Source organism: Capsicum annuum, chromosome 3, assembly GCF_002878395.1.
Source record: "Capsicum annuum cultivar UCD-10X-F1 chromosome 3, UCD10Xv1.1, whole genome shotgun sequence".
Lineage (NCBI taxonomy): Eukaryota > Viridiplantae > Streptophyta > Magnoliopsida > Solanales > Solanaceae > Capsicum > Capsicum annuum.
In genome coordinates, this window is record NC_061113.1 from 255,948,130 (window position 1) to 255,955,427 (window position 7,298).

The window sequence follows — 7,298 nt, forward strand, 5'->3', positions numbered from 1 at the left end:
GTTTCCGAGTAGAAGAAAAATCTCATCTTTTTTAGCATTCTAGAATCTCTTGAATGCAAATACACAAGTGAAGGTGGAGTTCTTGAAATATCTTGAGGTAGTCTTGTGATTATGAAGACACGTAAATCTGAAATGTTATACACACTATTGGGATCTACTATTACAGGTGTTGCTATTATCTTAATTTTAGATAGAGACCTATTTGATTCTGACGTCTTGAAATTTTGAGAGCCCCTAAGAGCTTTGTGAAGAAGGTGGGGCATATTACTATATTAGCCAAAATTAGATCAAGGTGGAGATTTATAATGTGTCTATATTTTTAGCTAATAGCTTGTCAAAAACTCTTAAAAATCTCATGTTAAAATGATATATTGAAAATCTCACCAGATTTTTTTAATTCTCATGTGGATGAGATTATTATGAGATTTATCTTTTCTCCCAAGAACCTCCTTCAATAAATAGAGGAAAGTTCTTTCACCTTAGTCACACCAATTTGAGAAGATTTTAGTTGTATTAATTTTCTTCATTGTAGAGAGAATTTTGTGAGATAGTTGTGTTGAAAAATACTTGTGTGAACCCTTCTTTGGAGTGATCTTCTGAGGTTATTCTCTTGCGGTATTTGGGATATTAGAGTATTTAATTACTCTACTTTTGTACTTTCTACTGTGATTTTGTACTCGCTTTTGTTCCATTGGTGTTAAGTAAAATTTCTCCTCCTTTTCATTGTGGACTTAGGTTAAGTTGATCGAACCATGTTAAATTTGTGTCTTATTTATTTTCTCAACTTAGCATTATTATCGTCTTTGTTATTGTATTTAATTGACTGCTTTATTTAATTCTGCACTATTCAAATTTTCAATCCTAGGACATTATTTACTATCCCAATTTCTCAAAACTAAAGCATAATTTGAATTTCAAATAATGAGTTCAATTTTTTTTAAAATATAAATTTGTATCATAAGTTTATATTTTGTAAAACAATACCCATTATTTTAAAATTTAGAAAAAAAAAACTCATTCTTAGCGTGAAGAGATTGCTCATAATATGTGAAATGATTATATTAAAGAATAACTAGTCACTACTATTATTTACTTATGAATCTTTAAAAAATTATGTTTATCTTATAAGATGAGAAAAACAACAATAAGATAGCGATTTAATCACATTAAATCAATAATTTAGCTCCTCTACTTCTTGATATTTTGTTATATTACACTAAATATATTGAAATTATATATGATAAAAAATTTAATAATATAATAATTAAATAAATATTTATTTAAAATACAAATACAATACCATATAATTCAAGTTGTACATGTTTTTGCAACTCCATCAACTAGTGTAGGAGTAGTTTTTTGGGAAGACTTTAAAGGAAAATCCTTCTCCCGTTATGTATATAGAAATGGGAATGTGAATCTCATCTCTTATATTTTTGTGCTTGATTAAGCATTGCTCTCTAAAAAAATCCTCGACCTTTTACTTAATGCACACTATTTCACCAAAAAAAAAAAAAAAAACAACCATCCAAACAAGCTAGTCTAAATAATTGTAATATTTAAGATTTATGCACATGTGAAAAGAATCTCTCTCTTGTACTATGGAAGAGTTCAAAAAGGTCAATAAATAGAGCTAATGGCCTTGTGAGATTAGTGATTTTTTCTCTAAATAATACAACAACAAACTAGGCATGATGTTAGATTTGGAGCTTTCTAATTTACTCTTTTGCCTCATTCCTTTCATCTTCCTCTTCTTCATCAATCTTTTCCAATTCAACTCAACCAAAATCCAAAAATCTTATCCCATAATTGGTTCCTATTTCTCAATCTTAGCAAACAAACAACGTAGAATTCAAAAATTCAATGGACTTCCGTTGTTGTTCAATCCACATCCAATCTTACTTTCACTCTCATTTGCCCGTTCGGTATGCTCCAAATATTCACGGCTAATCCATTCAATGTTCAACACATCCTCAAAACTCATTTTCATATTTACCAAAAAGGTGATATATTTAAACTACTATGGCTGATTTTCTTAGCGATGGTATTCCCAACGTGGATGGTGATATATGTGTTGGAACCTTGAAGCTTTGATGAATGACAATATGAATGAAACAAGTCAATATACGTGTTCCACTGATCCGACAAGTTCAAGAATGCATTCTATGGTATAAAAAATTTAAAATCAGAATGAGTTAATTCAGTGCAACTGGAAACTTCAACTTACTGATCACGTAGGGAATAGAACAAGTTGAATTTGATTCAAACACTTAATGATAAGGAAAAGCAAGTTGAGTTGAAAAGGAGTCCTATGTGAAGAAGGAGTTTCACTTCTGAGCATATCCATAAGAGTCATATGTGTAGAAGGAGAAAGATTCTGAAAATTGAAGAAGTCTATGCAAAACTTACAATTTGAAGGACTTTTTGGAGAGTTGGAGTTTGACTACAACACTAAGGAGACAAGAGTTGAAATTGAAGAAGGAGTCTCACTTCAAGTAGAACTCTATGCAATGAGAGTTATGATTGAAGGGGGAGTTTGAAATAAAGAATGACTCTTTGAAGAGTTGTACTTAAATAGAAGATGCATCAGTCAGAATAAACTACGCACTTACAAAGCAGAAAAGTACAATCGACGGATTGGATTCATGAAGTACTACTAAATCACTGAAAAAACACATTGAAGAACCTGGTCTTAAGTATAGAATCCAGCTAAGAGTTTTAGTGTTTATTTTTAGAATTGATCATCGTGTTTGAAATTTTGATGTAATATTAGTTTCAGTGAGTTATAAAATGAACTAGGAGCTAATTTTCAAGTTGGGGAAAACTCAGAGACTTTGGAAATGCATACCTTGGGAGGTGTGTGTGTAGTTAGAAATTAGAGTTTATAATTCCTAGTCCTGTTAAATGAATTGGAGTTTATAATTTCTATTTGTTGGTTACAAGAGATTTGTAATCAGTCATTGTTGAGGCTCGGAGTTATTTAGTGAAGTTGGGGTTAAATCATGTAGAGGTGCAGGTCGTGGTATTTTCCACATTTTTGAGCCGTATGTTTTCCACGTAAAATCATTGTATTCTTTACTTACTGCTTCCCTAAAACACGACAGGTAACCCGTTTCATCCATAGGTAACACTTACGTTAAAGTCACTGATCAGTAGGTCACATACTCTAACAAGTGGTATCCGAGTGAGGTTATCTTAAAAAGGGTTAGCACCTAAGACAAAGATCGATATGATGAATTCCATACCACCTACTGGTCACAGTGAAGGTCAATCCACTATTAGACCTCCACTATTTGATGGTTCTCACTTCATTTGGTGGAAAGCTAGGATGGAAATGTTCATTCAAGGGGAAGACTACGAGTTATGGGACAGGATCACTGATGGTCCTACTATTCTAATAAAGTTAGAAGATGGTGAACAGGTCAAGAAGGTAAGAAGTAAGTTTACCACTGATGACTTAGTGATATTAAAGAAAAATGCTAAGGCTAAGAACATATTAATCTGTGGACTAAGACCGGATGAATACAACAGAGTGTAAAACTGTACCACTGCTAAGAAAATCAGGGATGCACTGATCAATGCACATAAGGGTACCTCTCAAGTAAGAAAATTTAGGATTGCTCTTCTCTTTACTGAATACGAAGCTTTTAAGATGAAGGAGAATTAAACCCTACATAAAATGATGACAAGGCTTACTGCCTCGACAAATAAGTTGACTTCTTTGGGAAAAGTCATTACTGTTGAAGAACAAGTTGAAAAGGTGTCGAGGGTGCTACCAAAATCAAAATGGAATATTAAAGTGACTGTTATTAGGGAGGTAAATAAGGATCTCATAGGTATGACACTAGATGAACTAGTAGGGAATCTGAGAACTTATGAAATGGAAATTGATGGAACTAAGGAGCTAGCAGCCCCTGAGGATACCTTAGCTTTGAAGGCATCTGACAGTGATGAAGAAATTGAACTTGATGAAAAATAAGTTGCCTTTATAGCTAAGAACTTCAGCAAATTCTACAAAAAGAAGAAGGGAACAGGTAGCAAGAAATGGTCCAATGCCAATCCAAATGAATGCTACAAGTGTGGTAAGATTAATCATTAGATCAGGGATTGTCCTGTCTGGGAAATAAAATGGAGAAAGGAAAGGATTGAAAAGGAATTGAAAGAAAAAATCAAAAAGAGGAAAGAATATGCAATGGTAGCAGCTTGGGGATCTGACTCAGATGATGATGAAGTTGATGAAATAGCACTCATGGCTCTTGGAGATTCGGACTTGGAGGAAGAAGATGATGCTTCTGAGGTAAGTATACTTGAACTTAAAGAAAAGTTGCATTTGTTTTCTAAAACAAAACTTATTTCCTTAATGAGTGCTCTAATTGATGATTTCTAAGAATTAACTTCTGATAGGGATGAGTTATTCAACAATCTTGCAAGTCTCAAGTTTAATTTTATTGATCTAGAAACTTGTAAGAACACTGTTGAAAAGGAAAACTGCACTCTTAAGGAACAGGTTAGCAGACTTGATTCATCAAACTTGACCCTTAAATCTAAAATCTTAAAACTGACTCTTTCTGAAAAAGAAAAATAGGTCAAAAGTGAGGAACAAGAAAAAATTAAGTCAGAATTAACTAAGATTAAACATGAATACTTTTGTGAAAAAGAAAAGGTTAGTAAATTGAGTCAAGAAATTTCTAAATTGAAACTTGATATTAAAAAAGCTAATAGATGGACACATTCTTCAAGAATTGTTCATAAGTTATGTCAAAGAACTCACAATGAAAAGGCTGGATTGGGCTTTTATAAAAGTTTTAATGTTGTTAGAGATCTGTGTTATATTTGTGGTAACCAGGGGCATCCAACCACTGAATGTCCAGTTGCAACAAAAAGCAAATCAATAAACATAAACCTAGCAAAAAAAATCTGATTCCATGTTAGCACAAGCTAACAAGAAGTTCAAATCTGGTCAGAGAAAAAGGTTACATAACCTATTGCCTCGATGGGCTAGAAGGAACCTCATACATCATTTTTCTCATAAGGAAAGACCCATGCTTGTCTAGGTGCCTAAAGTTAACCCCTAATTTATTTTGCAGGTGAGAGTGAAAGGAGACAAGCAAAATTTGTACATAGATAAAGCTTGATCAAGGTATAAGAATGAAAGCAAATAAAGTTTCTTTCACTCACCATATTTAACGGGGAAATGGATCTTTTGGAGATGGAAGAAAAAAAGGATGACAGTGAAACTGATAAGCATACACAGGAACATGTTGTACCATCTGGTTCAACTGTTGTATAGACTGGGGGCATATTGACAGGGGGAACAACAAATTAAGAAATCGATGTATCAATAATACCAACACAAGCTGATGATAATTTTGTTGATAATTCAAAAGAATTGGAGTTGTCACAAGAATCTTGAGATATCTCATGGGAATCAATGGCTTAAGTCTAGGTATTCAAATAAAAGTAATTTCACTCTTGAGGGCTATAAAAATGTTGACTATGTGGGTTACTTAAATGACTGAAGAAGCACCAAAGGCACTAAGCGGAGAGCATTTTGAAAGGAATAGGTTACTTAAATGACTGAAGAAGCACCAAAGGCACTAAGTATGAACTCTCCTCAATGATTGAGTAGAATAACCATTTTTCTTTTAAATCTTATTAGCTAAAATGTTATTCGATTCAGTCTTGCACATTTAGTTATGTGTCCCAATTCTAGATGTTTGACTCTTCTAACCTAATTTTGTATTAGATTGTGCAGAAAATAGGTACAAGCAAGCAATTGTGACCACAAAGTTCTTCTTATCAGGTATGCTCTTCACTGACATAAGCATAGGTTGTCTAAGTTCAAACAGTTAACCACACCAGTTCTATTCCTCATACTTTATCCTTCCCTTGTCCTATGATACTGAAGAATTGGTTGACCAAATTTTCTTTGACTCTCTCCAAATGATTATGCACAAATGAGTTAATCCTATACCAGAGATTTCTTCTTCTATCTCAACCAAAATATCAGTTTTGTACCATGGATTTTACAAACTTGATCATCAATCACATGCAGCATATATTTTTGAAGAATGAAAAGGGGCATGCTCTCTCTTTTAGTTCCTAACTGGCTTAGATCTTTTAGGATTTCTCAGTCCAAGTTTAGGTTTGACTTCTCAAAAAACAATGGATATTTTTGAACAGATGAATCATGCTGCTCTACTTGGTTCAATAAGGAGGGATAAAACTCATTGCAAAAAAAATGATAAGAAAAATAACTTAGCTGAGATAAATTCTGAACTAGAAGTTGCATCTGACAGTCATAAAGCGGAATAAGTGATCCTTCAGGCTAGGATCATGACTTTGAAGCTTTACCTTGATTGAGAAAGGGATGAAAATGTTGAAGTCATTCGTCAATTGACACAGTTGATAACACCTGTTCCACCTTCCTCATCAGCTCCTCACTATTCGTATCTTTAGCCATATCCCACTTTTATACTATATTTTTTTTATTAATGCTCAGTTGTTTTGATTTTTTCAGTACTAGCTTAGGTTAAATGTGGAACATGCTCTAACAGTTAAATGAAATGGTTATCTTTGCTAAATTGATTCATATTTTTGCTCTCTTTAATACATTACTATGTTGGCTAAAGTCTTTGTCTGATTGTTTTGGTGATAGCCCCAGTGACCATGAATATCATAACAAATCACTTTGGCTAGTATATTATTGCATTAAAATGGTTTTTGATGATACCAAAAAGGGGAAGATAAGAGGGTTGTGCAATGTTTATAACCCATTGACTAACTTGTTTCATTCTAATATTTTATACTTTAGTGCCTACAGGTGAAGATATTTGAATGCACAAAGACAACAGGTTTGTCATCATCAAAAAGGGAGAATTTGTTGGAACCTTGAAGTTTTGATGAATGACAATATGAATGAAACAAGTTAATATACGTGTTCCACTGATCCGACAAGTTCAAGAGTGCAGTCTACGGTATAAATAATTAAAAATTAGAATGAGTTAATTTATTGCAACTGGAAACTTCAACTTACTGATCATGTGGTGAATAGAACAAGTTGAATTTGAATCAAACACTTGATGATAAGGGAAAGCAAGTTAAGTTGAAAAGAAGTCATATGTGAAAAAGGAGTTTCACTTCTGAGCATATCCTTAAGAGTCATATGTGTAGAAGGAGAAAGATTCTGAAAATTGAAGAAGTCTATGCAAAACGTACAATTTGAAGGACTCTTTGGAGAGTTGGAGTTTGACTACAACACTAAGGAGACAAGAGTTGGAATTGAAGAAGGAGTCTCA

At 33.1% G+C, this 7,298-nt stretch overlaps 1 pseudogene; it reads left to right on the forward strand.

Annotated features, from left to right (window-relative positions):
- Positions 1 to 1,691: 1,691 nt before the first annotated feature.
- LOC107865438 overlaps positions 1,692 to 7,298 on the forward strand; it is a 9,647-nt pseudogene continuing 4,040 nt past the window's right edge.